Source organism: Aethalodelphis obliquidens, unplaced genomic scaffold (assembly GCF_003676395.1).
Source record: "Aethalodelphis obliquidens isolate GAN/ISIS:26980383/991018 unplaced genomic scaffold, ASM367639v1 scaffold10, whole genome shotgun sequence".
Lineage (NCBI taxonomy): Eukaryota > Metazoa > Chordata > Mammalia > Artiodactyla > Delphinidae > Aethalodelphis > Aethalodelphis obliquidens.
In genome coordinates this window covers 42,695,417-42,703,166 of record NW_020837954.1, presented here as the reverse complement: position 1 = coordinate 42,703,166, position 7,750 = coordinate 42,695,417, and positions in this window count along the sequence as shown.

Here is a 7,750-nt window from a genome sequence, read left to right as displayed (position 1 = left end):
ATCCCCCAGTTCTAGCTCATAATCATCAAGTCAGCCAATCACGGTCCATCAAAGGCCTAATGCCCTCCACCCACCACTGCCTCCTCTCAAGGGAATCCACGTGACCTCTGAGCTCACAGAGGTGGGCCACATCCTTGATTATCAGTGTCACTTGACTACCTGAAAATTTGCTGTGGCCCCAGCTATGAAGCCGCCAGTTCAAACAGTTACAGATGTGTTTTGTTGACTAGAAAGTGTCCAGAAATACTCCAGGAGTGGTATCACTCTCTCCAGTGGTATCTCTACTCCAGGAAACACGAGGACCAGATAGCTGTTCTTTCAGCACCCCACATGTACCTTTCAGCACATTTCATATTTACTCTGTAACGAGATCAGTCCTCTGAGAGTGTTTGAAAGACAGTGCTTGCGTAGTGTATACACATTTCCCAACCACATGTTACAACACTGAACAGGTACAATTTTGCTTTAACCACAACAGACTTATAACTAACAGGCGATGCTTACGATGGTATGAACCCCTTCTGTTCATCCCCCTTCTCTAACATATTCCCCTCCCCCAACCAGTCTAACCCTAGAATCTCTGTTTGGATTGATACTTGATACTTGAGTCTCATGAAAAATGGTCATCTCTGCCTGAACCTCACCTACCCACCTGCCCCCAGCCCCGTGACAGGCACTTCAAGATACTTCATTCCTTTTTTAGACAGCTACAGGTTAAAAGTTTCCCCTATATGGAATTGAAACTGAGCCCCGCAGAACCGGATTACCTTATTGAGTTTACGATTACTCTCTCTATCCAAAACTTTATTTCCTTGCTTGTCTCCTCTGGCCTCAATCCCTTTCTTGTCCCCTCTGACCTCAATCCTGTGCTAACTAAACACTAATCAACCAGAGTCAGATGACTGAGATTGCTGTAGTTGATAACATCGTTAATGTACTAAAATTGCCATTATAGATATCACCATTAATGTACAAACTCAGGTTGTTTCCCCAGGGCAAGATGAGCTCACAGACACCTCAAGCCATGGACCAGCTGCCCAGAGGATTGTAAACCAAAGACATCCTGACTGCCGAAACCACGATTAAGAAATAATGTCACAAGACGATGATAAATTCCAGTTTCTTTGTTCTTCCCCTTTAAAACATCCCTAACTCAAAGACCAAGATGGAGTGGGTCTGATACTTGTCTCCCACTCCTTGCTTAGTGCCCTGCAAAAAAAAAAAAAAAAAATTCCTTACTTTGCCGCAAACACCTGCTGTCAGGGTTTGGCTTTCTGAGCGTCAAGCACACAAGCCCTCGCTCGGTTACAGAATCAAATACAGATTCGCTTTCCCAACTCTGCACATCCTAAATCAAAATGTTCTGAAATCTGAAAGTTTTCTTCTCATTCTTTTGACAGCAAACCCTATAATGAACTGGTATGAGGCGATTTATGGTCTTTATTTAACTCATCATATGATTTACTGCAGAAATATCAATGTGTTTGATTATGGTACTGCCCCAAACCCCAATTGGGATGTTATATAATGTATGATATGTGTACTATATCACCTTTCCAAACTTTGAAAAATTACAGAGGGCTTTGGATAAGAAATTGTGAACCTGTATGTGTTTCTTCAGATATGGTATTTTGGCCTTCTACATCCCAATTTATTTTTTCTAGGTAAGCTAGATCACTGATTGAGAGAGGTGAATTAAAGTCTCCCACTCTTGACTTGCTTGTCTGTTTCTTCCGTATCTCCTGTAATTTTAGCTTTATGAATACTGTGCTTTGTTATTTGGCACACGGGCATTCATAACTGTTATAACCTCATTGTGAATTGCATCTTTGAATGTTATAAAGTGCCTCTCTTCATCTTCACCTGATGCGATATTGAGGTTAGGACTTGGGTTTTCTTTTCTTTGCATTTGCCTCATGCAGCGTTATACATACTTTTATTTTCAGGCTTTTGGAAAACACTTTGTCCTAGATGGGTCATTTGCTTGATAACAGCATAAGGTCGGTTTTGCCTAGGAATACAGTCTGAATTATTTTTTCTTTCAATAGGTGAGTTAAGCCTATTTAAACATTTATTGATAAGTCACATATGTTAGCCTTAGTTCTATCATGTGAATATTATACTATACTCTGTATTTTGACAGTTTTTAAAAATCTTTTACTATGTAGTCTCTGTCCTTGTTGCTGTGAGTAATTCTCAAATTTTGGAAGTTTTCGGAAGTTACTTTTACAATGAAAACTTTAATACCTCTAGTTTTCTATTATTTAACAAATGTCTATTAGTTCCTTACTATGAACAATTTAAAAACAAAGTAAGCACATTTCCTCTTCTTTCCTTCCTCTCCTCTCCTGGTGGGTTTTAGTCAATAATATCTTTCTCAGAGTTTATCTTTGTATTTAAAAGTGCTATTTTATTACTTGGTTTGTCAGCTTTAAGGAATGTTTTTTGACTCCTAGTTATTAAAGGTGTAGCAATCAGTAAACTTATTCTACTTTTCACCTACTCTCTCACTTCCTCTGCAAGTATTCGCTAATTACAGTGTTTATATATTCTCAGGACACATCATTTTTACATCCTTTTCAATCCCCCTAATGTGTAGAATTATTTTAGCATTAGTCCACAGTAAATGTATTCCAAACTTGCTTTTTCCATAATTTCCTCAATTATCTCTTAGTTGGCTGACATTCATCCTCTGGTTATTTCCTTAAGAAACGTTCATAAAATTGATATTCGCTGAATTCTTTCACGTTCAAGACTATCTGTAGTCTTTACAGTTGAAGGGTAATTTGGCTGGATATGAAGTCCTTGGGTAACACTTTTTCCTTGAAGATCTTTTAAGTATTGCACCACCATCTTCTGGCAGTGAATGTTGCTGTAGAGAACTCTGAGGCAAGCTCGATTTTTCTCCCCTATAAGAGACTTGATCATTTTGCTTGATTGATCATCTTTGAAGTCTAACAACTTTACTAGGACATTATCTCTAAGTTAATTCTTCTGGGTTAATTTGTCCTGATACAGGATATAAATTAAAGTCTTCTATATTTTCAAAAATCATGTTCCTATTTGATATGTTCCATTGTTTTGGTTTTCTTCTAGAGAAACTCCAATTATATAAATAATATTAAATCTTCTTTTCCTGTATTCTATATCTATCATTTCCTCTATACTCTTTTTTTAAATCTTCATTTCCATTCTATTTTGTGTGCCGTTCTCATTTCTCTCCTCTGTGTCCCTTATTATGGTTTTCTTAATTGCCTATTATTTGTATTTCTTCCATTTCATCTTTATCTGTCCGATACTTAGTTTTTCCTGAGCTCTGTCAGCCCATGCTTCATCTCCTCCAGTTATCTCACCATCTCTTTTCCTGTGTTCTTTTTCTCTTCAACTTTTCATTTTGAAAAATTGCAAGCTGACAAACACATTGGAAGAATAATACAATAAGCGTCTATATATCCTTCACATAGACTCACCAGTTGTTATCATTTTTGCCGTATCTGCTTTTGCTCTCTCCATACACACAATACACAAGCACTTTTTAGAAACCATTTTAAAATGAATTGCATACATCATGACACTTCATCCATAAAAACATCATCCTACATCCCCTAAAACAAGAACATTCTCCTATATAACCACAATACTAATTTAATAATTATTCCATAATATAATCTATTATATAGTCCATATTCAAATTTCTCTACTACCCCCAAAGTGTTTTTAGATATTCTTTAAATCCAGTATTCAGTCATATACTGCATTGGTTGCTATGCCTCTTTATCCTCTTTTAATGTATAACAGACCCCCAACTTCTGTTACAACAATTACTCATTTAGTACATGCCTTTCTGAATTGGGCGATTGGGATTGACATGTATACACTGATGTGTATAAAATTGATGACTAATAAGAACCTGCAGTATAAAAAAAAAAAACTAATACTAAAAAAAAAAAAAAGAGTACATGCCTTTCAATAAAAACAATAGAAGTTTGGAAGCTGAACTTATGTGTGGAAGCAGTGCAGAACTGTCACATAAGAAGCACTGCCTTGGACTTCCCTGACGGTCCAGTGGTTAAGACTCCATGCTTCAGGCTTCCCTGGTGGCGCAGTGGTTGAGAGTCCGCCTGCCGATGCAGGGGACATGGGTTCGTGCCCCGGTCCGGGAGGATCCCACATGCCGCAGAGTGGCTGGGCCCGTGAGCCATGGCCTCTGAGCCTGCGCGTCCGGAGCCTGTGCTCCGCAACCAGAGAGGCCACAACAGTGAGAGGCCCACGTACCACAAAAAAAAAAAAAAAAAGACTCCATGCTTCCAATGCAGGGGGCACAGGTTCAGTCCCTGGTCAGGGAACTAAGGTCCCACAGGCCTCTCAGCAAGGCCAAAAAAAAACAAAACAAAACACTGCCTACTTCCCACCCCAGGCTCACCTCTTCCATCGTTTTTTATTTTGGCCTATTTATTTTCGCTGTGTTGGGTCTTCGTTTCTGTGCAAGGGCTTTCTCTAGTTGTGGCAAGCCGGGGCCACTCTTCATCGCGGTGCGCGGGCCTCTCGCTATTGCGGCCTCTCTTGTTGCGAAGCACAGGCTCCAGATGTGCAGGCTCAGTAGCTGTGGCTCACGGACCTAGTTGCTCCGCGGCATGTGGGATTCTCCCAGACCAGGGCTCGAACCTGTGTCCCCTGCATTAGCAGGCAGATTCTCAACCGCTGCGCCACCATGGAAGCCATCTCTTCCATCCTTTAAAAAAAAAAGAGAGAGAGAGAGCGAATACATGCCAGTTATTTTGTAAAATGCCCCACATTCTAGATTTGTCTGATTAGTTCTTTATAGTTCATTTGTGTTTCTAACACTTGGATTTCCAATAAACTGCTAGCTAGGTCTAAAGACATTAGATTCAGATTGAACAGTTTTGGCTGTAATTATATTGTGCATTTGATATTGCATTCCATCAGGAAGCACATAATGTCTGGGTTTCTCACTATTAGTAATTCCAAGTTTGATCACTTGGTTAAGGTGGCTAGCTGCCAGGTGTCACCAAAGTAAAGTAGGTATCTTCCCTCTATAATTACTAATTAAACTATAAGGTGATACTTTATCACTGCATGAATATTCTGTTCCCCAATTACATTTTACCTAAAGGTTTTAGGATCTATTGATGATCCTTACCTGAATTAACTATTACATTAGAGGTTCCAAAATGATGAGTTTTTAAAAATTAATTGTGTTCTTGTACTTCTGTTTTGTAGTCCTCCTTCATACAAGCAATTACTGCATTCACTTTTTAAAATTCAATGGCATAGGGACTTTCCTGGTGGTCCAGTGGGTAAGACTCCGCGCTCCCAATGCAGGGGGCCCGGATTTGATCCCTGGTCGGGGAACTAGATCCCGCATGCATGCCACAACTAAGAGTTTGCATGCCACAACTAAGAAGTCCGCATGCTGCTGCTAAGAGATTCCGCATGCCGCAAAGAAGATCTCTCGTACCCAAACTAAGACCCGGTGCAGCCAAAATTAATTAATTAATTAAAATAAATCAAAAAAAAATTCAGTGGCATAATGTTTGGACAGTTTTCATCTGCTCTGTGGCAACATTTCCTGGTGAGTATTCTTTAGTTGTTGGAAACTCTTGCTAGTCTTTTCCTCTTTGACTTTAGTTTGATGCTGTGTATCATTCATTGAATGGGCCAGATATTTGCCTGAGGCTCCTGCAGAAGGGGCCAGGGTAGCCTTCCAGGCTAGCTGGTTTTCCCCACCTCCATCAGCCACAGACACAGGCCTGCTTTTTATGACTACTGCCGATCCATGTGATTCTTTGTGCAGCCCCACATGTAGGATTAAAGATGGCCACAATTCTTTGCTGATCCATTCAGGGGTGGAATCTATTCCTCCCATCCTTCGAATCTGGGACGTCTTAGTAATTTGCTTGACAAATAGAATGTGGTGAAAGTGACATTGTGTAGCTTCCAAACTAGCTCATAATATGCCTTTCAGCTTTGGCCCAGGCCACTCGGAGGTACTGCTCTGGGGGAAGTCGGCTACCACAGAAGAAGTCTGACTATCCTGAGACCACTATGTCTGAGGAAACCCAAGCTGGCTGCATAGTGAGGCCGCGTGGAGGGAGAGGCTGGACAAACCGAGGCACCAGACACGTGAGTGAAGGAGACTTCAGATGACTCATCTTTAGGCACCATCTGACAGAAACCGTGTGAGGAGACCCCAGCAAAAGCCACCAGCTGAGCCTGTCACATCCCAGAACTGCGAAAGATAATAGTAACTTGTTGTTCTAACTAAGTCACTAAGTTTGGGGGCTTCTCTGGCAGTCCAGTGGTTAAGACTATGTGCTTCCAATGCAGGGGGCACGGGTTCGATCCCTGGTTGGGGAACTAAGATCCCACATGCCGTGTGGCCGAAAAAAAGAAAAAACAAAAATAAGTCATATGTATAACTGATTCACTTTGTTATAAAGCAGAAACTAACACACCACTGTAAAGCAATTATACCCCAATAAAGATGTTAAAAAAAAAAAAAAAGTCACTAAGTTCATTACACAGCAATGGATAACCGAAACACCCACCTCCACTGGTGGTGTGAACCTAGACATTTGGTTTCTGCTTTCAGCTTTGCTCACCCAGTTCCCATAACCGCTTGAGGCTGCATCCTCCAACTTTAGGAGGTGTAGATGTTTCTGGAGCTGTCTCACCTCTGTGCCCTCTGAGCCCTCCTGCACGTCACATTTCATCCCTCTTCCTTCACTTCCTTTTTTGGGATTTCTGCCTCATACCAGGCAATTTGGCAGGCCTTTTTACATATTTTACAGTCTGCAAATTATATTTGTCCCTGAGTTTCACCAAAAAATATTGTCTGTGGGTTTTCCCCTCCACTTTTCTTATTGTTTTTGAATGATTTCCAAGAAAAGAGAGGAGAATGTTGATTTCTACAGCCACTTCCATAGCATGTCACCACCATATTTTTAAAATGGCTACATTCTTTTAAATGCACCATAACCAATCACCTATTAATAGACATGAAGGTTGCTCCCAGCATTTCCCTGCTACAAGCAGTGCTGCAGTGAAAATCCTTCTACATCTAACCTTCTCACACTCAAACACACATTTCTGTAGGATAATTTTCTACAAGTAGAATTTTGGGGTCAAGGGCAATGGCTGATTGAAGGATTTTTATGCCACTTCAGAATGTGGCAAAACAGCTCATTTTGCTAGAGCTGAAGCTACGGTGTCCCTTAAGTAAATTCCCTGAGCCCTTATTGTTGGGCTGTTGTGTTGCTTGGTATATTCAGTCTGTGAAAAAACCAGTCCAGTCCAATTTGGATAGAAATATGTAATTACCAGGACTTTTCCAGTTGAAGCTTCCTGGTCTCAAAAAGCAGGGTAAGTAGAGAGGTAGGATGAGGCAGAACAAGGAACACAACAAAGCAGCACAGCACCACAGTTAGGGGCATAGAACCAGGCTGGGTGTCAATACCCAGACTCTCAGACCTGCGTATGAATACCAATTCCACCAATCAACAGCTGTGCAAATTGGGCAGATCGCTTAACCTCTCTGAGCCTTACTTTCCTAATCTGTAAAATAAAGATAGCAATAGTACCTATGTCATGAGGCTATTGTGAAGACTAAATAAGAAATGTAATTGTCACATAGCATGTGCTCAATAACGGTCAGCTATTGTTAATATAACACAAAAGATCTTCCTGCCTTCCAAATTTTATGGCATTAGAGTAGGGGCAGAGGAGACAT